This window comes from Triticum urartu, chromosome 2A (genome assembly GCF_056163025.1).
Source record: "Triticum urartu cultivar PI428250 chromosome 2A, HENAU_Tu73, whole genome shotgun sequence".
Lineage (NCBI taxonomy): Eukaryota > Viridiplantae > Streptophyta > Magnoliopsida > Poales > Poaceae > Triticum > Triticum urartu.
The window spans coordinates 753,757,464-753,780,339 of NC_141874.1; positions in this window are offsets into that span (position 1 = coordinate 753,757,464).

Genomic DNA, 22,876 nt, shown 5'->3' on the forward strand with positions numbered 1-22,876 from the left:
GGAGTCGATTGGCTCCACCGATCCGCTGCCTGTCGACTCCGACACGGCCTCGTTCGACACCTTCCCCACCAACATCGCGATCTACAACGACCCGCTTCCCCGAGCCGGTGGCTGCGACGCTGTCACCACCGAGGTGATGGTCATCGGCCACAACGGCGCTGCTGACGAGAGCGCCCACGACGCCCCGCACGCGGCGGCCCACGACTTGTCCACCCCCCTCCCGGCTTATGCCGATGACGAAGCACTGGAGGCGCGCCGCCTCGCCCTCCTCGCAGAGGGCCGGAGGCTGGCTTCCGTGAGACGCCTCACTGAGGCCTACCAGCGCGAAGCTGACCGCGCCGCCTTCAGCACGCCGGCCCTGGGCGGGACAAGCCAGGCCGGCATTGTCAAGCAATGCGGCGCCGTCACGCTGGGAGTCGACCGCCCCGTCTATGCCACTCCACTCGAGAACCTGCGCGCCGCCCAGGCGGCCGTAGACGAGCTGGACGGACTGGGGGCCGAAGAACTTCCCCACATGGCCCGTCGCATCCAACAGCTGATCGATGCAGCCGCGCAGCGGCACGAAGCCGACGCCCGCGCGGAAAGCCCTCCCCCGCACCGAGATCACGGCACGACGTCCCGGACGCCGACTGCGGGCGGAGACCGCGCGCGACGCGAGAAAGAGTCGGCTGCCAGCCGAAGCCAAACCCGAATCTCCATCGAGCGAGACGCAGACGACCATCCCCGAGCCATGGAATGGCGGGGCAACCCGCCTCCACCTCGACCCCGTGGAGAGAGATATCCCACCCCGCCGCCAGTGGTGCACCCAACTCTCAGTGGCCGACTAGGTCGCCGTGAAGGAGTCGGCGAGAACGACGCCCGCCATCGGATCGACCGCCTGGCGCGATCCCTGGCGCTGGAAGAAGATGACGATGTCGGTCCGCCTTGTTTCGGCCCCCGCATCCGCGACGAGCCCTTCCCCAAAGGGTTCTCGCTCCCAAGAGACACACCCAAGTACAACGGCTCCGTGAAGCCGGAGGACTGGCTGATTGACTACTCCACTGCGGTTAGCATAGCCAACTGCAACCGGCGCATTGCCGTGAAGTACGTGCCCCTCATGCTGCAAGGCACGGCGCGAACCTGGCTCAATAGCCTCAAACCATGCAGCATCAACAACTGGCTAGACTTCACAGAAGCCTTCATCCGCAACTTCACCAGCACCTACAAGCGGGCTCCCAAGCCCAGACAGCTCTCCTTGTGCGTACAAGGCCCCGCCGAGTCCACTCGCGACTACCTCACGCGTTGGGCCGAGCTCCGCCACTCTTGCGAAGGGGTGCACGAGGTGCAAGCCATAGAATATTTCACAGCCGGATGCCGAGAAGGCACCCTCCTCAAGCACAAGCTCCTCTGTGACGAGCCGACTACCCTCGACGAGCTTCTAGACATAGCCGACAAGTACGCCACCGCCGACTCCTTCATGAAGACCGAGCTTCGGGTAGACGCGTCCGGAAAAGTACTCAACCCGGCGCCCAAGACACCAGCTGGGGATTCCGGCCGACGCCCACACTCGAACGACCACAAGCGCAAGGGCCCCGCGCCGCCTCCCGCCAGTCGGCAGGTGGCCACAGTTGAAGACGTGCCGCCTGAAGGGCGACCCGCGCCCAAGAAGCCCAAGGGCGGCAGGCCGGCTTGGCAGCCGGCCTTTTCCTACGAACAAACTCTCGACGCCCCCTGCAAGTTCCACAGCGGCGCGAAGCCGTCCAACCACACAACCCGGAAGTGCCATTGGCTCACCCGAATCTCTAAAGGCGAGGGGCTCACGCCGCCTCCGCCTGCCGGCCCGCCGCCTCCGGCCCCGCCACCTCCGGTCACTCGGCCCGCAGTCGGAGCTGTGCACGACGAATTCCCTGATGAGCAAGCAACTTACATCGTCTTTACCAGCCAGCCCGAAGACCGGCGCCGCAAACGCCAAGAGCACCAGGAAGTCAGCGTGGTTGCTGCCAACCCCGCCGGACACATGCATTGGTCAGAAAAACCCATCATCTGGAGCCGGGCCGAATATCCAGAGGTGATGCCGTCTCCCGGCTCTTATGCGCTGGTCCTGGAAGCCACCCTCGCGACGGACAGATGCGCTGCCCGCTTCTCCCGCGTGCTGATAGACGGCGGGAGCAGCATCAACATCCTGTACCGTCACACCCCGAGAAATGTGTGTTCGGAGTGCCAGCCGGCCAGCTACTAGGTTTCCTGGTCTCCGAACGCGGCATCGAATGCAACCCGGTGAAGATCAAGGCCATCGAGAGAATGGCGATCCCCACCAAGCTTCGAGACATCCAAAAGTTCACCGGATGCTTGGCCTCCTTGAACCGCTTCATCAGCCGGCTCGGAGAGAAAGCTCTCCCCCTCTACCGCCTCATGAAGAAGAGTACTCACTTCGAGTGGAACGACCAGGCCGACCAAGCTTTTCACGAGCTAAAAAACATGCTGGCCACGCCGCCCGTCCTAGCGGCGCCGACTGAGAAAGAGCCCATGCTCCTTTACATCGCCGCAACCAGCCGGGTGGTTAGCACCGTCATCGTAGTCCAACGCCCAGAAGAAGGCCGAGCCCAGCCGGTCCAGAGGCCAGTGTATTATTTGAGCGAGGTGCTGTCCACTTCAAAGCAGAACTACACGCACTACCAGAAGATGTGTTACGGCGTGTACTTCACCGCCAAGAAGCTGAAGCCCTACTTTCAAGAGCATCCCGTCACGATCGTATGCACCGCCCCGCTGGCCGAGATCATAGGCAGCCGGGATGCATCCGGCCGGGTGGCGAAATGGGCCATCGAGCTGGCCCCTTACACAATCTTCTACCAGCCCCGCACCGCCGTCAAGTCCCAAGCACTGGCCGACTTCCTCGTCGACTGGGCCGAGACCCAGTACCTGCCGCCGGCTCCCGACTCCACTCATTGGCACATGCACTTTGACGGGTCCAAGATGCGCACCGGCTTGGGAGCCGGCATCGTCCTTTCCTCTCCCAAAGGCGATAAGCTCAGATACACGCTACAGATCCACTTTGCCGCCTCCAACAACGTGGCCGAGTACGAGGCGCTCATACACGGGCTTCGGCTTGCCAAAGAACTCGGCATCCGCCGGATCCTATGTTATGGTGACTCGGACTTGGTGGTTCAGCAATCATCCGGCGACTGGGATGCCAAGGACGCAAATATGGCGAGCTACCGCTTCCTGGTTCAACAACTCAGTGGATACTTTGAAGGATGCGAGTTCCTCCACGTACCGCGAGCCGACAACGAGCCAGCCGATGCCCTGGCTCGAATAGGCTCCACTCGGCAAGCAATACCAATCGGCGTCGCTCTACAACGCCTCCTCAAGCCGTCCATCAAGCCATCTCCACAATCCGATTCCATCTTCGTGCCGCCTGACCCCGACGCGGCCGGGTCCGCCTCGAAGAACCAAGCGGGCGACCCCGGGAATTCAGTAGTCGGCCCGGGGACTTCGGCAACCGGCTCGGGGACTGCAGTAGCCGGCTCGGGCACTGCAGTAGCCGGCCCAGGGACTGCACCAACACAACAGCCAGCGGCCGACTCCAGCATTTCACCACCCAGCCCGCCCACCCTAGTGGCAGTAGCCACATTGGCAGCAGGAGAAGTCACGGCTCCGTCATGGGCTCAGTTCATCCTCAACTTCCTAGTAAACCAAGATCTGCCGGCTGACAAAACAGAGGCAAGACAAGTCCAACGTCGAGCCGGAGCATACACAATCGTCAATAGAGAACTAGTCAAGCGCAGTGTCACTGGAATCCTCCAACGGTGCGTCGAGCAAGAGAAGGGCATTGCAATCCTCAGAGACATTCACCAAGGAGAATGCGGCCACCATGCGGCTTCATGATCACTTGTCGCCAAAGCCTTCCGCCATGGTTTCTTCTGGCCGACTGCTTTGGATGACGCCAAAGAATTAGTTAAATATTGCAAGGGGTGCCAACTCTTCAGCTCCAAGAAACACATGCCGGCTTCAGCACTCAAGACCATTCCCCTCACTTGGCCCTTCGCCATTTGGGGACTGGACATGGTGGGCCCATTCAAGACGGCGCGCGGCGGCATGACGCATTTGCTCGTCGCCGTGGATAAATTCACCAAGTGGATTGAGGCAAAACCGATCAAGAAGCTGAATGGGCCGAATCCTGTGACATTCATCGCAGACATAACAACTCGGTACGGCATGCCACACAGCATCATCACCGACAATGGCACGAATTTTGCCAAAGGAGCCTTGGCACGTTTCTGTGCAGCCCAAGGTATTCGGCTGTACTTAGCGTCCGTCGCCCACCCGTAGTCAAACGGCCAGGTCGAGCGAGCCAACGGCCTCATCCTCTCCGTCATCAAGCCCCGACTGGTCGTACCTCTGGAGCGTTCAGCCGGCTATTGGCTCGATGAGCTACCGGCTGTCCTCTGGAGTCTGCGCACTACACCAAACAAGTCAACCGGCTTCACCCCTTTCTTCCTTGTGTATGGTGCCGAGGCGGTCATCCCAACTGACATCGAGTTCGACTCGCCTCGAGTAACCATGTACACGGAAGCGGAGGCCAAGGAAGCACGAGAAGACGGCGTCGACCTGCTGGAAGAAAGCCGGCTGTTAGCCCTCAGCCGGCCTCCATCTACCAGCAGGGTTTGCGCCGCTACCACAGCCGGAAGGTCAGGCCAAGATCTTTCCAAGAGGGCGATCTTGTGCTCTGGCTGATCCAGCAAACAGCCGGCTAGCACAAGCTCTCGGCCTCTTGGGAAGGCCCCTTCGTCATCAGCAGAGCTCTAGGCAACGACTCCTACTACCTGATCGATGCACAGAAGCCGAAGGCACGCAAGAGAGACGACTCCGGCAAGGAGTCGGAACGACCATGGAACGCCAACCTCCTTCGAAGATTTTACAGTTGAAATGCAGTATGTATCACGCTAACTTTTGTATTAAGTACGAGACAATAGGCCCCCCGAGGAGGGCTCGGGGACTGCCATCTCTTATCTATGAATGAAAAGTATCATGCTTATGATCTTGTCATTTCATTTACTTGTTCCGTCCGGCACCGGGTTTGACTAGTCGGCTCGGGGACTTGCCGACTGGAGTTATATTAGAAGTCCTACCCGCAGTCAGACAAGTAGTGTGCCGGCTCCCAAGCCTTCTCTTGCCAAAAGTCGCAGTTCGAAGAACCGGCTGTCCGGCTGGCAAAAGTTAAAGGCAGGAACGGGCGCCCACACGAAAAACGGCTAGGGACTAACGGACTAATATAACAAAAGCCGGTTTTTCTCCCACCGCCGATTGGCTACTAGAGTAGCCGGCCGGCCGGTTTCCATTCACTTCACTTCAATCCAAGAAAGCTCGAGTACTTGCCTCCCCAAAGAGGGAAGGCGGCAAGGGAAAAGGCCTAAGGATAAAAAGCATACGCGAATGGAAACCAAACATGCACATAATAATATTTACATAAAAGACCTCCGAGAGGCCAGCATTCAACATAGTTTGGATACACCCCCAGTGGGTGGAACTGCGAAAACTTAATGAAGATTGTTCAAAAGACAACAAGCAGGAAAAATAAGGACGGCGGGTCAAGCTGGCGGAGCGACCGACGAGCCGGGCTGGTTGGCGGAGACGGTTGTGCCGGCTGAAGGAGCGGCCGGCTGGCGAACCTCGGCTTGGTCACCGCCTCCCGCAGAGGGCGCGCTTCCACGCGCCTCGTTGCTGGAGGCACGGTCGGCCTGAGGTCGGCCGGTTGTTCCACCAGCCGGCTCGACGTCTTCGCCGTCCTCCTCTTCGTCATCCTCGCCCTCGTCGCTGGAGGCGATCTCCTCTGCCGAGTCCTCGCCCACCGCCGGGTTCAGCCCAAACCACTCCTCCGGCTGGACAACACCGTCATCATCAATTTTGGGTGCAAAAACGCTGATGTCGGTGCACTCCGCGATCGTCGAAGCCCGCTGGGCGATAGCCGGCCTCACCTCCTCCAGCTCCACATCGGCCTCCATCCGCCAAGTGCACAGCTGGTCCAGGCTCAGCCCTGGGTACCAAGCCCGAACAATCTCCAACGCCCGCCCGGCTCCGAGGCGGGCCGCCGACGCCTTCCAAGCCTCAAAGCGACCCACTGCGACCTCCAGCCAGTCGGCAGTCCAGCTTGGGGTGCGGGGGATCGTCTCGCCGGGCCAGAGGGCGGCCAACACTTGCGCCCCGGCACGTTGGAGCCGGCGAAGCATCCGATGAGCCGGTTGCAACCGCGCCTGGACAGCCAAGAGCTTCTCCTCAAGCGTCCGGTTCACACCCGGCGCGATGTTGGCCCCCGCCTGACGGCGCGCCTCGCGATGGGCCTCGATGCTTTGGGCGGCGAAGGCGGAGTAGCCGGGGAAGTAGTCTGCACAAAAAAATAAGCAGCAGCACAAGTTAAGCCAAAAACCCAGGCGGCAAGGGGCAGGAGAGGAGCGAGGAAGGCGGCTTACCGTCGATCAAGTCCTCGATACAGCCGAAGCCTTCATCCAGTGCTCGCCGGGTCTCAGCCCAGCTCGCCGCCTCGGTCTCAAACTCTGCCTTCAAGGCGGCCTCGCTATCCTACGCTTTCTGCAGGCCGCCTTATGGCTCTTCTCTTGGTCAGCCAGCTTCTTGGCCAGGTGATCACGCTCCTGGACCAAGGCAGCGTACTCGGCATCCTTGGTATGAAGCATGGCCTGCGCTTCACCGAGCTCCTTCCTCAAGTCGGCGTTGGCCCCTAAAGACGAAGAAAAAGAAAAACCAATAAGGAAAAAGTCGTCAAGAAAGATCCGACCCGACTGCTCAGCAGTCGGCCCGAATCTCGGGGACTACACCCAGTGGGTGCGCTGACGCGCCCCCACAGGAGACAGACAAGATCAAGTACTTACTTCGGCTGTCGGCCAGGTCGTCGGTCCTCCGACCCAACTCCCGAGCCTGGGAGTTGAAGGCGGCAGCACGGGAGTTATGATATTCCTGGGAGTTCAGAAAAGAAGCAAAAATAAGGTAGCCGTCAAGAAAGATCCGACCCGACTGCGCAGCAGTCGGCCCGAATCTCGGGGACTACACCTAGTGGGTGCGCTGACGCGCCCCCACGGAAGAAATCAAGAGATCAAAGCGGCCAAGAATGGAAGACTCACCCGGATGGCGGCCCGCGTCGACAGGAACTCCTGAGTGTACTACTGCAGCAGGGCGGCCTGAGCTTGAAGCCGGCTCCGGACCTCTTGAGCCGCCACATTCACCTCGCCAATCCCCCCGCTGGGAGTCCACTCGGACGTGGCAGTGCTGGCCGTCTCCAGAGCCTCCGCCGACTGACCGGCGCCCACGACTCGGCGCGACTCCGGTGGAGCGGTGCCTCCCCCTGCGCGTCGGCGCATCACCGGCTGCACCTCGAGGCCGGCTCTGTCCTCCGGCTCACCCCCGGCCGGCTCCTCTGGCGCCGCTAACGATTGGCCGCCTTGGCCCGCTCCGGTTGGCGCTGCTGGCGGCGCTCTCCTCGCGAAGGCCACGGGGTCCTCCCCCCTCTCCATCAGCAGCGGGTCTTGGACGATTTTCTCCGCCACGGGCAATGGGGTGTCAGGGGCCACGGCTCGGAGGGGAATGGCGAGCAGCGGAGGCTGGTTGCGCGAGCCCTCCGCCTCCGTCTCCGCGGTCGCCGCCTCCGCCTGGGCCTTGGCTGCCGCGTCGGCCTGCTCCTTCGCCGCCTGGGCGGCCGCTCTTTCTGCCGCATCGCGCTCCTCCCGCGCCTCACGGGTGTTCCGCTCCGTGGCCTCCCTGAGGTCGGCCGGGGGTCCACGCGGCGGGAGCTCGAAGACCCTCCAGCCGGCCCCACTATGGAGCCGCCCGTACCCCGCTAATGGGAAAGCGGCGCCCTGTCCAGCAAGCGGGATAGGGTCAAGAAGAATTTTCGAACAAGAGAGAACGACGAAAAGCATGCGACAGGGCAATTGACGACTTACGCTGAGACCGTCTGAGGCTGCTTCACCGCCTTGCGGAAGCGGTCCGCTTTCGCAGCCGCCTCATCTCGTTTGGTCGCCGCGGTGGAGGCTTTGGACTTCTTCGGCCGACTGCCGAAGAGGCCTGAAGCGGCCCGGCGCTTCTGTGCGCCGCCGCCGGCAGCCGGCGCGATGGACGAGCCCGCGCCCTGATGCTCGGCCGCCGGCTGGCGACGCAGGGCGACTTCGGCTTCAGCATCATCCGGCCAGTCCTCGAAGCTGGCGGTAAGCCTTGAGCCCCCGGGCTCGGCGTCGTCCCCCACGACGGCGTCTTCCATGGCGGCCGCCGCCAAATCCGGGTCGTCGACGTCATCCGCCGTGCGGTCGGGGGCATACTGGCGTTCTATCCCCGCTGCTCCGGTCGTCGGCGGGAGAAGGGGGTTCTACTAAGAAGAACCGACTGATAAGAAGCTGGCCATCATAAAGCCGGCTACCAACGAAAAGAAGAAAGAGAGGAAGGCTTACCACGGGCGGAGGGTTGGCGCGAGAATACGGCGCCTTGCCGTATCGCCAGTCTTCGGCGAGCTTGCAATTGGAGATGTAATTTACCATATATGATACCTCCGCATGAGGCATCTCCCTGGTGCTCAGCCGGCTTGGGTCGAAGCGGCCGCTCATCTGGCACATCATGTGGGGCCGGCTTTGGAGAGGAGATATCCAGCGCTCCATGAAGGCGGCCACCAAGTCGGCCCCGCTCAGGCCTTCCGACTGGATCATCACCCGAAGCCGGGAGACGGCAGAGTTCCCGGCCTGAGACAGTGACCGGGACCGGAAACTCCATGAGGGCTGCCTCCCAGCCGGCGGACCGGCTACGTAAGCCGGCAGGTTGACGTGGTCTCCTTGCTCGGCGACGTTCTTCACGTAGAAGTATGACTTCTACCAGATCTTCACCGACTGGATCAGGGGAATGGGCGGGAACGGGTTGTTCTCGCCCGCCCTCCTCATGGCGATGAAGGCCCCGCAGGGGGCGGGCATGCCTGCGACGACGGTGCCGAGTTTGCTCTGGAAGAACTCCCCCCAGAGCTCCAGCGTGGGGAGCAGCCCCAAGAAACCTTCGCGGAGGGAGACGAAGGCCGATAGTAGCATCACCGCATTGGGCGTGAGGTGATGCGGCTGAAGGTTGTAGAACTCGAGGAAGGAGCGCAGAAATCCGCTCGCCTGAAGGCCGAAGCCGCGCAGGAAGTGCGAGCGGAAGACGACCCGCTCGCCCTCCTCCGTTGCCGGCGAAATCCCGTCTCCGGCGCCAGGCGGGCCCGCATGAGGTTGGCGTCAGGCAGGCGCCGAGTCTGCCGGAGGAACTCAACGTGGTCCTCATGGACGTTGGAGCCGTCCCACGAGCTCGACAGCGCCATGGGAGCAAGACGACGTGGAGGCGCGGCGGCGCTGAGACGGGAAGCTGCGGCGGCAGCGAGAGGAAGAAACGAGTACGAGAAGGGGTAGAGCGAGAGAGAGCGTGCGAACCTCTGTCGCTCCCCCTCCTCCCCCTACTTATAGGCTCACGTGGCGGAGCCGAGGAGGCGCGGCGTGGGGAAACATGGGATCGATCGTGCCGACTCCCCCACGTCCCGCGTTTATTACGCCCTAACGGCGAAATAAAACCGCCATGGGAAGGCGAGTGGTCCATGTGGGCCACGGAAGATCCGCGCTCGGACCGAGGCCTGCGAGTGGCGGGCCCGGGCCTACGGCGACATCCCGTCGCGCGCGTGCGTTGGCAAGATTTCCTCGCCACATGGCCCGCGTTCCCGCCTACGAGAACCGGAGCTCTCTGAAGTCGGCGCGCACAAGCAAAGCCGCCCCGCGGGATAGGAAGCTGACCGAGATTCTCGTCCCCTTATCAGCCTCAAAGCTCGCTCAGCTTTGGGGACTACTGTCGAAGTAAATAGCCATGGGTAGCCTAGCCGGCTTCCCCTGGCCCTTCTGAAAAAATTACGAGCCCGTCCGGCTCTCAAGAATCCAGGACATGGAGCCGCCTTCCCCTTGCTGGCTGCCACCCAGGCCGGCTTTCGGAAGGCGGCCTGACTTTAGCCCTCATGAAGAAAGCCATGGGAGGGCCGACTTCGAGAAGCCGGCCGCGAGAAGGCCGACTCCAAGAAGCCGGCTCCCACAAAGCGGTCGAGACCGTACCCTCAAAGTTTGCATCCACCTAGCGGCGATGGGATGGGGCATGGCTACAGTAAAGCCTGCCACCCCCGAATCCCAGAGCACGCCTGGCACAGTGCGCCGTACGGAGTGGCCATGACCCGTCCGGCGCGGCACTGTTGCCATGTTGACCCTGATGTCATCCACGACGGGCTACCAGTACGGCCCGCGGGCGGTGGGCCCCTGCGGGCAAAGAGACGCCCGAAGGCGGCCAGGCCTCCCCCAGACGGCCTGAGACGGGGCCGGCTCCCTGCAGCCGGCTCGCTTCCGCCGCCGAAGGAGATGCCCCATTAAGGAGACAAGACGCGGTAAGGCTACAGCGATCGCCCGCCGGACGGCGGCACTGTAGCCGCGCTTACCTCAACGAAGCCCTCGTCATCAGGTTGAGGCAACAGTTACCAACCACCGACGAGACCCTTGGCACTGGGGCCTGCCTTTTGCCAAGGAGTTGGCAGCCGGCGGGACCCACCAGTCGGCAGGCCCCAGCAGCCGGCGCAGAAGCCGGCGAGCGCAGTCACAGACGGCTGGGCCCCGTGCCTAGTCGGATTACCATTGTACCCCCGGGGGGGTAGGCCTATATAAACCCCCCGGGGCACCCATGCAAAGGGTTGGACCCCCAGCTAGTCTTAGACACCATACAAGGAGAAGGAGCAAGCTAGTCGTGCCCTTCTTCCTCCTCCCACCGAACACCTCAAGGAGCATTGTGTAGCTACTTGTCCATCTAGTGATCATGCGGAGACCCCGCAGAGCAGCAGTAGGGGTATTATCTCCACGGAGAGCCCCGAAGCTGGGTAAGATCCGCCGGCATGCATGTCTTCGCCTTATCCCGTTTCCAGGCACCGGCGACGTCTTACTGGCTCCCACAATGATAAGCCATCCGTTGGCATATGTCGCACCTACCACCCGACATCTGTGGCGGATGTAATTTAAGTGTGCATGGCTTCATCATAGAGAGGTGATGTGTATGGCAGAGGCCACCAACGATGGGGTGCGAGAGAGAAAATGCCCGTAGAGAGGGAAGAGAAGGTGTGTGCGCGTGAGAGGAGTCGACATCAAGAGAACGTGTTTGTTCAAGAGACACTGAGGAAGACTACTATATATCGATGGTGCATGTAGGCGGGAATTAAACAAAGGGATGGTCTTATTGGTTTCGGGGATATAGGGGAAGAGTGAGAGGCGGTTGGTAGCTTGAAGGAGATTGTTAAGTGTGAGTGTGTGTTTTACCCATCGAGGCGGAAGTTATGTGCACAAAAGAGGAGAACAATTCGATGTGGCATTAGGATTGAGTGTAATTAACTATGTATGGAGACATAGAGACCATGAACGTGCATGTGTGAGAGGTATACATGTATACGTGGGATGTGTGTGTGCGCGCGCGCATGATCGAGATAAAAGAAAGAAGACATAAGTCATAAGATCAACGACATGGGAGAGACAGATCGGTATGACAATATGCATGCATGTGAGAATGCAGGGAAGAAGGCCCGACAATTGAGCATGTGTTTTTGTCTTTAAGAGATAGTGGCGTGGGCTGGAGCATGCATCTATGGCGAGCAGAGGGAGTAAGGCACAACGATTGTGAAAAAGAGACCAACCTATAAATGCATATGTATGGAGAGACATATATAGTGTGGGTGATAGGAAGCAAGACTCCGTGCGAGAAAGAAATGTTGACGGAGAAACTACAGATAGATACAGAGATGGAGATGCTAGCTAGAGGGACATCCACTAGTTTGGGTATTGGAGATGACCGTCGGGTGGTTCAAAGGGTGAAGTCATATATGTGTGTGAGAGGGCACTTGACTGCATGTAGAGAGAAACATATGTAGTGTGTGTGATAGGAATCAAGAGTGAGGGCGAGAAAGAAGGTTGATGGAGAAACAGATAAATAGAAAGATAAAGATGCTAGCTAGTGTGCGTTATAGATAGGAGTCGAGTGGATCAGAAGGCTGGGCTATGTGTGTGGGTGTGAGAGAGATAGAGAGAGGGTGCATGTGAGTCACATACAAACAGATATCAGAGAGAAATGAGATCTAGAGAGACAGAGTTTTGTGTCTACGAGAGAGAAAGATATTTCACAACGAGAGTGATAGCTAGAGAGACATAAAAGGGAACGCAAGATATCTCTAGGGAGAGAGGGTGTGTGTGAGCCACATACAAGAGAATAATGGAGAAATATGAGACCCTGGGAGACAGAGTTTATGTTTGTGTGTGAGAAAGAGATATTGAATAGGAAGAGTCGTAGGTTCTCATATCTAAGGAGCGAAAGACATCTCTGTATGAGGGGTATGCGAGTGGCACACATGGGAATAGTAGAGAGAAATGAGACCCCGGGAGACAAAGTTTTGTGTTTGTGTGAGAGAAAGAGATTCCACATGGAGAATCATAGTTAGAGACACATAGCAGGGAGCGAGATATACTTAGAGAGAGATAGAGTGATGAAGGTCAAGGGAGAGAGTACCGTCAATGTGTTACGAAGATAAAAGATCATTGTCGACATACAGGTAGCATGAGAGATACCTGAGAGACGATGAACGCATATAGGTCCAGAGAGATAGTCCTATATAAGCATGAGTGATAGCTATATGAGACGAATATCTGGATTAAAGGGGGTTCAAATATTTAAATTGGAGATCACGACATCGATAATATCATAATGCAAATTGGTGTATCAAACATGCATATTCATTTGAATTTGGGCACACGTGTAATGTTATATAGTTTATCAATATTGGTGATCCATAGATTCTTCAATTACAAACAATGCATGGTTTATATGCAATTAATGTCTAAACGGGATTACACTATATGTTGCGTGTGTCAAACACATTATACATGTTTGAGAAGTAAAAAAACCGCATGAAACAGACATTAATTGGAGACAGTTAGCGAGGAATGCATACATTTGATTTCAACATAAAGTGGTTTCAAATATTTGAAAATCCAAATTGATGGATACAACCTTATGAATCTGAGATCATGCCATTTGTAAACCATATTTATGTATAAATGGTGTTGTGCTTTTGAAAGTATATATAAAAAATGATGTATACAGAATGTAATTCCAATTGAAAATGTATTCCGCCCGAAAAAAATAGAATACAAACAGGATTCAAATTGAGTTGGTACGGTAAACGTGCACTCTACAAAATTTGAACGAAGCGGGGAAAGTCGCAGTAATCGCCCGAAACCAAAATCTGCGAGATGGAAATCACTACTGCCGATCCCTGCCACGCAAAGCCTATCTGCTGGATTTCTATAGGTTTCGATAGGGGTAGGTTTGTAATTTCACCCAAACATGACGTAACCGCTTCTCACCCGGATTCATACACGGTTGGCTCCAAAACACAGTGTGTCCTCGGCCGAAATCGACTCCCTCCCCGATTCATATTCATACACGGTGGGCGCCAAAAACAAACTCTCGTTAGCAAATATTCGGTGTATGCGAGATTACCGTCCTATCCCCAACCGACTAATGTTGCTGTGATGTAGTAGAAATTTGAAATGGGGGCTAAGTTTGTAAATTTCCTCGCATTTGAGACCAGCGCACCCTGAATACATGGTTCCCCCCTTCCTCTCTACCTCCATTTTCCCCATTCGTAGTCCGTGGGCGCCAAAACACCCTCTCCACCCCACCCTCCTCCGTCCGCCGCCGTCCGCCACCCCATCCACCGTCGTCCTCCTCCACCATGCCGAAGCTGATACCCCAACGCCACCGTCCATTACAAGAGATCGGCCTCTCTCATCCACGGCTTTGGACTGAGATTCTTGCATCCCGTCCTCTCGCTTCATCCCCGCCGTCGTCCACCTTGCCGGCGCCACTCCTACGACTGTCTCGTCCACCGCGCCCCGCCGCCACCGTCTACCCTCCTAGATCTGCTTCCACGCCACCGACAGCCATCGCTACTGCAGCACTGTCAAATTCTCAGCAGATGCGTACACGGCGCTGCACCAGAGGCGGTACTCTTTCGTATCTGCTCAACTTATTTACCGCGGCAAAAAAATAGATCGCCACCGCTTTACTCTGATTTCTTGTCTTGGTTGCGAAGTTTCCTTTGTACGGTTTGCACCTTCAGATCCCCCATGGCACGCTCAACACTATACTCCCAATGCTTATGGTTTTCCCCTTTTAAATTCCACACTAGTTAAATCACAGTAGACTAAATTTCAAAATTGGGTCAGTCGATTTTTCAGAGCTCGCCGGAGTTCGCCGGTGCGATCGAAGGGGCTCGGGTGGTTGTGGGGCCTCGCCGAACGAAGAAAACTCGACGCAGGTGGGGGTTGGGGCAGGGGTGGGGGTGGGGGTGGCGGAGGAATATAGGCGATGGGGGCCGGTGGTCCGGTCGGCGCCCCGTGCGGTGTTCTGTATGGGAAGAATCAGAGACGAGGAAGAAGAAGGGTTAGGAGACGTAGGATCTTCATCCAACCACCTGAAATGGTCGAGAGACAGCTGGGGGTTGCATTCTTAATGCGCTCTGGTTCATCATGTGTGGGCACTGCGCAACCAACATTTTATTATCCAAAATCTGCTTGCTCTTCTTTACCATGTTCCTGTTCCGTTCTTCTTTAATATGTACTCTCTCCGTTCCTAAATACAAGTCTTTGTATAGATTCCACCATGGACTACATATGGAGCAAAATGAGTGAATCTACACTCTAAAATGTAACTAGATACATCTGTATGTGATCCATAGTGGAAATCTCTACCAAGACTTATATTTTGGAACGGAGGGAGTATGATGGTAGTACAGTATGTTCCTTGTACTGAATATGAGCAGGTACATTTGCAGTGTAGAGGTCTATACGGTCAGTTGTGATGGACACTTTAAGCCTCTTTGATTCGTAGGATCTTGTAAACATAGGAATAGGATTTGTAGTGGCCTGCCCACTTGAATCCTATAAGAATATCAAGGAAATGCGGGGAGCTGTGTCGCCTTTGAGAGTTACACTGATATTAATAGTACCGCACCTTCACTTGAAGAGAGCTGGTATCCGAAGCCTTTCTAGCCGTACCGGCAATACTAGCACATATATTCCAGCAAGTTCCACTTTGCCGATTTTACTCTGATGCTAAAGGTTTTCCCGTTATATCTACACTATGATCTGTGTAGATGCTTTGTGTTGCACTAGAAGCAGTCCACTCTTGAAGCTAAACACTGCAATGACTTACAAAATTGGCACCAAGGCATTGAGTGCCATTCTGGATGCAATGAAACTCATACGCTCCCCACATGTTGATTCTTGTTCAGAATATGATCCTAGTGACTATTCTAACCTCGAGGAGTCAAAGGAAGATGGCCTATCCTGTTCACCCATCAAGGTGCATGTTCTAATTTGGCAATGTTTTATTGATTGCGGGTATCTTGCATATGTTGTCTTGCATTTCTTCTACTTTGTTGCACCGCCATCTGCTTAGTTTACTCATCATATATGTCGTGATGCCATGCCCATCCATTATCTATACATATTCCACCTGTCATCATACCATGTTTTTCCACTCAAATGATGTTCTTGTGCATCAGACATCAAAAAGGAAGAGGGTGATTGCAGAACCTGAAGGAGCACCATCAGAGTCCTTGAAAAACATGGTGGTGCCAGAGAAATCAGACAGCACCCCACTTATATTGGATGTACAACCAGTGACACAAAACGTAGGACCGACTCCAGCAGAATGTACTCATACTTCACTGGCCACATCACTAGCGCCACCACACATGACCTGCACTCCAGCAAAATGTATACCAATTTCATTTGCCATAGCACCAGTTGTACCACAGAAAAATCCCACTCCAGCAAAAAGTACAGCAAGTCCACCGGCCGAAGACCTATCCCAACTACGGAGACGGCCAATTCCTGCAGATTGGAACCACATTCCATTTATTCCCAGTTTAAAAGACAATGATTTCAATGTTGTTAGGGACTACGTGCATATATTCCCATCATGGGAAGATTATTGTGAAGACAAACACCATTTTCACATCTTCCTGTCCAACTTACGTGTCAGTGCTATTATTCATGGTTATTACTTTCATGTTTTCTGCTGATTGAACACATCAATGATTTACATTACATTATTGTAACTAGGCGAGGGTCAATCTGGATAGTCATGACAAGAAAAGCTTGCTTGTGCTTTTCAAGGAAGCATTGCAGCAGTATCTGTGTTACCTGAGGAAATCACACTTTGATGGCAAGTCTATAAACGAATTTCCGGTGAAGTCTCCTGTGCTAAATTTAGAAGACATTGAATGGAAAAACCTTGTTATGCACTGGTCTCGTTCCCAGGATGAGGTACTGTCTATGAAATCACAAGACAATTTGAACTTCTACTTTTCCGCATGTGCCTTACGAATCTTTTTTGCAGGAAATCTGCTCGAAGAAGAATTCCGATTTGACAAGAACGACAGGATATCGCAAATATGCTGCCCGCTGCTTTGCTCTATTAGTACCTGTTGTCCTGTATCACTGTACTTGCATACATACCTGATTCATTATGTGATAGCAGTATGCATGATAGCTTGCTTATCAATTGTTCGCTCCAAATTATCTGATCTGTATGAATGGTTACATTAGTGTAGAATATATCCAATGCCAATGTTTTTTTAGCTCTGCATTGTTCTTGTAAGTACATGATGTCCTTTATCAGTGTACTTATAATGATAGGTAGTTGTTCATGTACCATCACTCTGCGCTTATTTTCCTTTGCCTTGCATTTTCTACACATCAGATCTATATTTACTCTTACCATAAGGTTGGTACTGAAGAAGTTTAGTTGTGCATTGCTCTTGGTTGTACCTTTTGCCTGTATCGCTGCACTTACATTTATAGCTACTTGCTTATGTACCATCACTCTTCGTCTTATCTTAAATATTCTCCATTTTTTCGTATATTATCACATCTATATTTACTCTTAACAAAATGTAGAATAAAGGCAATGCTTTTGAAGAAGATTCTGTGGTAAACTTCTTGAATTGCCCCCCCCCCCCATCTGCATGGACAAGGCCTTTATGGAGCCTGTCTTCACCAATAATGTAAGTTTGTCCATCTCAAGCCTTCAAACTTTGTTGTATATATTTGGTTAGGCATGACTGCAACAGCTGTTTATTTTTGGTGTTTTCATCAAATTGCTTGTTTAAAGTTTATTATGTAGTTCATAAACAAAAGTTTGTCCTTTCTCAATTTTAGTCTTCAGTTGTACAACCAAGTTCCTTATTCATACCATGTAAATTAAACTATACAAAGCAAGTGATCTTCTTTTGCATTGCATGTATGCTTCTGTTCTTCATCCGTAATCTAGTGGTGTGGTGAACCTACCCACTACAGCACAATGTCATATTCTGCAATATCTTAACTATGAACAATGTCATATCATTCTACTATTATTTAAACCATCTCTTTATTTGCCAATCTGAAATGGTATAAATTGACAGCACACTAACCATTAATACTTATGAGTTCTTGATCTGTAATCCAGTGGTGTCGCGAAGCTACCAACTCCTTCACAATGTCATTTCCTACCATGTCTTGACCTGAACAATACCATATTGTGTTAATGCAATTTTAAACTGTGTCACTTTATTCATCAGTAAGAAATGTGATGAATTGTCAGCACTGATACTTTTATGTGCAAAACATGTCATATGTCTGATCGTTTATCTTTCAGAGTGAGGAAGATATAAGTGTTGAACAAGCGCAGTCTCATCATCTTGCTCAACTGCTTGCGCTGCAGCTCCCCAGCAGGGCTAACCTTTCTTGAACTCTATTGAAGTGATGTCGGTTTTGTATATTATTTTGTCAGCGTGTTTATTTGCACTGGTGGCGATCTTTGATGCCCAGTGTATGTAATCTGCTGTCTGCTTGTGCTTTATTATCATAGTGGCGAACTTTGATGCCAAGTGGATGTAATATGCCATAATTTCTTTATTGTATAGTCTAGGTTTTTTCTTATTCATGATGTTGCAGTTATTTTACTGTATATATATATCATGTCTTCGTAGTAAACCGGCCAAACCGTAAAATTACGGTACATAATCGGGCCGTCATGCAATCACGATGTAGGTTGGGCCTGAAATATGTCGAACAACTGACGGGCCGGCAGCAGCCAAAAATGAACCCCGACCCATGATTGTGCGAATCAAATCACGGGCTTTTAACAGGCCAAAATTGTCTCAGTCCTTGTTTGGCCCAATCAAATATCGGCTGTGAGCAGGCCGGATGCAAACCGGACCGTAATTAGGCCCAACTATATGACGGGCTTTTAACAGGCTGAAATTAATATAGGGCCAAAATATTAAACGGGCCCTTAATAGGCCAAAACTAATATCAGGCCGAATTACTAAGTGGGCCTTTAGCAAGTGGGCCTAAAAGCATAGTGTCCAGTTGACGGGCCGAATCTGATATGGGCCATAATTGAGCCCAAAGACTCTTAAAGGGTCGAACCTGATCTGGGCCGTAATTTGGCCCAGAACGTGGTAGGCTTTTAACGGGCCGGATCTCATATGGGCCACTATTAGGCCCGGAGCATGGCAGGCCATTAATGGATCGGATCAAATATGGGTCGGCATTTGGCCCAAAACATGGCAGCCAGTTAATGGGCCGGCCTACTAGGGTCCTCAAAAGTTTGTGGGCCTACAGCTGGGCCGGCCCATTAATGTCGGTGAAATCTCGTGGGCCTTTAGCTGGCCGACCCATTATGATTCACAAGAATCTTGTGGGCCTTTACCTGGGCCGGCCCATTATGGCACACAAAAATCTTGTGGGCCTTTACCTGGGCTGGCCCATTATGGCCCGCAAAATCTTGTGGGCCTTTAGCTGGGCCAGCCCATTATGGTCTACAAAATCTCGTGGGCCTTTAGCTGGGCTGGCTCATTATGGTCCGCAAAATCTTGTGGGCCTTCAGTTGGGCCGGCCCATTTAAACTTGATGGGCCGGTCCAGGTGTCAGCATATCATAGGCGCGTCTCGCCCATTGGATGAGTGACACCTGTGCCAACGCGGACCTGACACGTGTCTCCTCCAGCCAATGATGATTTTACACGTGGAAAATCACCATTGGTCGGGGCTGTTAATGAGTTATCGAATCCAAAACCTGACCCGATAGCTTAACGGCGTTCCGTTACGGTGGATGCCACGTGTCGGTCACCCTTGACGGACGCACTTCTGTGACGCGCGATTTATCTTCATGGAAGTGGGCACTTCCGTGATGATAATTTTGGTAATGTCATGGAACACTTCTACGACAGCACAGGTATGACTATCTTGATTCTATCATAAAATCGTCATGGATGTACATGCATGACAAAAAAGGCGACCTACTGTGACAAACACGTATCATCACGGAAGTGCATTTTTTTGTAGTGCTTTGAGGTGGTTTCGTACCCTACCATAATCTCTTCGTTTGTTCTCCGCTATTAGTGACTTTGGAGTGACTCTTTGTTGCATGTTGAGGGATAGTTATATGATCCAATTATGTTATTATTGTTGAGAGGACTTGCACTAGTGAAAGTATGAACCCTAGGCCTTCTTTCAACGCATTGCAATACCGTTTACACTCACTTTTATTACTTGTTACCTTGATGTTTTTATAATTTCAGATTACAAAAACCTATATCTACCATCCATATTGCAATTGTATCACCATCTCTTCGCCGAACTAGTGCACCTATACAATTTACCATTGTATTAGGTGTGTTGGGGACACAGGAGACTCTTTGTTATTTGGTTGCAGGGTTGTTTGAGAGAGACCATCTTCATCCTACGCCTCCCACGGATTGATAAACCTTAGGTCATCCACTTGAGGGAAATTTGCTACTGTCCTACAAACCTCTGCACTTGGAGGCCCAACAACGTCTACAAGAAGAAGGTTGTGTAGTAGACATCAGGGAAGGGAGAACAGAAAGGGGAGGATTCGGCCTCCCCCTTCCCTTCTCTCCCCCTCTATTTCCTTCCCCCTCCGACACTTATGGAAGGGGGAGGCCGACTTGTGGGAGGCGCCCAAGTAGGATTACTCCTACTTGGGGTGCCCCTTGCTGCCCCCTCTCCCTCTCCCACCTATATATATGTAGGGGGGCACCGCTAGAACACATGACATTGATTCCTAGCCGTGAGCGGTGCCCCCCTCCATAGTTTACTCCTCTGGTCATATTCACGTAGTTCTTAGGAGAAGCCCTGCGCGAATTACTTCACCATCACCGTCACCACGCCGTCGTGCTGAAGGAACTCTCCCTTGACACTTTGCTAGATCAAGAGTTCAAGGGAAGTCATCGAGCTGAACGTGTGCAGAACTTGGAGGCGCCGTACGTTCGGTACTTGATTGGTCAGAATGAGAAGAAGTTCGACTACATCAACCACATTGTCAAACGCTTACGCTTTCGGTCTACGAGGGTACATGGACACACTCTCCCCCTCTCGTTGCTATGCACCTCCTAGATAGATCTTGCATGAGCATAGGAAATTTTTTTAAATTACATGCTACGTTCCCCAACAGTATGCTATCCTTTGAGTGCAGAAGAGCTGGATATTCATAGGAGACTCAAACGCAAGGTGGTTAGCTTGTCCGTGCTCGAGTGTGCGTGCAAAAGGCAATGCTCAAGAATTACCAATCTCAAAGATGGAGTTGCCAACACTCGCTTCTTTCACCTCCGAGTCAATCATAGAAGGCGCAAGAATTTCATACACCGTCTTAGGCATAACAATGGATGGGTCACAGAGCATGAGCATAAAAAATCCATCATCAAAAACCATTCCACTAAGGTCACCAAGAGAGGGGACTCCCGCAGCATTGACATCAACTGGGATCACATCCCAACCCATGCTTGCGATCTCTCTAACCTTGGGGCTGCCTTCATGGAGGAGGAGGTAAAGAAGGCAATCTTTGATATGCCGTGTGACAAAGCACCGGGTCCGGATGGCTTCACCGGGCACTTCTTCAAGGACTGTTGGGAAATCATCAAGGGCGATGTTATGAACGCGGCCAATCACTTCTCGAGCTTGCATACATCCAACCTTCATTGGCACAACTCCGCAAACATTTCCCTCATTCCAAAAAAGGATGGAGCAGAATGCATCTCAGATTTCCATCCCATTAGCCTCATCCATGCCATCGCTAAGATTATTGCTAAGGTAATGGCCTCGAGACTTGCATCACGCGTGGAAAACAATGTCTCTAATGCTCAAAGAGCCTTCATCATGAAGAGGAGCATCCATGATAATTCCACATATGTGAGAAGCTTGGCAAGGAAATTCCACCGCAACAAGACGCTGACGCTGGTATTCAAACTTGACATCAAGAAATCTTTTGATTCTGTGTGTTGGGATTTCCTCTTGGATCTTCTGAGGCACTTGGGCTTCCCGAGCAGATTTCATGACTGGGTGTCGGCACTCCTTTCCACGGCCTCCTCAAAGGTCTTGATCAGCGGATTTTTGGGTGACCCAGTGAAGCATGGCCGCGGTCTTAGGCAAGGTGACCTGCTCTCCCCGTTACTGTTCATGCTGGCAATTGACACCCTGCACCATATCCTAAACAAGGCCACATCTCAAGGTCACCTCCATCCTCTTTGTGGTAGGGCAACGACCATCCATGCCTCTCTTTATGATGATGATGCAGCCATCTTTGTCAAGCCCATCAAGGAGGACATCCAGTTTTTTGCTTCTGTACTAGCTTCCTTTGGAGAGGTTATCGGTTTAGTCATTAATTGTGCTAAAAGCCTCGTCGCCTCGATTCATTGCGAAAGTGTCAATCTTCAAGACATTCTTCATGATTTCCCGGCTGTCTGCACATCCTTTCCAATGAGATATCTTGGACTACTGTTATTGGTCAAGCGCCTCAAGAGGATCCACTTTCAGCACCTTGAGGATAAGGTGGCCGGCAAACTCCCTCTGTGGCAAGGAAGACATGTCGCTACCGCCGGTAGGGCCGTCCTTGTCAAAGATGTTCTCACTGCCATTGCCATTTACCACCTCACGTCGCTCAACATCCCAGCAGAGGTCCTTAGGAAGATTGACTCTATCCGTCGCACCTATCTTTGGGCAGGCACTGACAAGGTTTCTGGTGGGAAATGCAAAGTCAATTGGGACCTTGTCTGCAAGCCTAATTAGCATGGTGGCTTAGGTGTGCTCAATTTGGACAAGTTTGCTAAGGCTCTCAGGCTTAGATGGCTCTGCTTCGAGTGGGAAGAGCCCACAAGACCGTGGATTTGTATGGGTACACCATGCACTGATGAGGATAGGGACTTTTTTGCAGCTGCCACTTCCGTCTCGGTTGGCAATGGGCATGTAGGCAAGTTATGGACCTCCTCCTGGCTTGATGGCATGTGCCCGCTGCTACCTCTTGAGCATGCATTGGTTTTCCCTTGAAGAGGAAAGGGTGATGCAGCAAAGTAGCATAAATATTTCCCTCAGTTTTTGAGAACCAAGGTATCAATCCAGTAGGAGATTACACACAAGTCCCTCATACCTGAAAAAACAAACAAGAACCTCGCAACCAACGCGATAAAGGGGTTGTCAATCCCTTCATGGTCACTTACGAAAGTGAAATATGATAGAGATAATAAGATAAATATTTTTGGTATTTTTGTTGTGTAGATTTGGAAAATAAAGATTGCAAAATAAACGGCGACAGAAATGGCTTGTTGACGGGAGAATAATATAATGGAAGATAGACCCGGGGGCCATAGGTTTCACTAGTGGCTTCTCTCAAGATAGCAAATTCTACGGTGGGTGAACAAATTACTGGCGAGCAATTGATAGAAAAGCGCATAGTTATGAGAATATCTA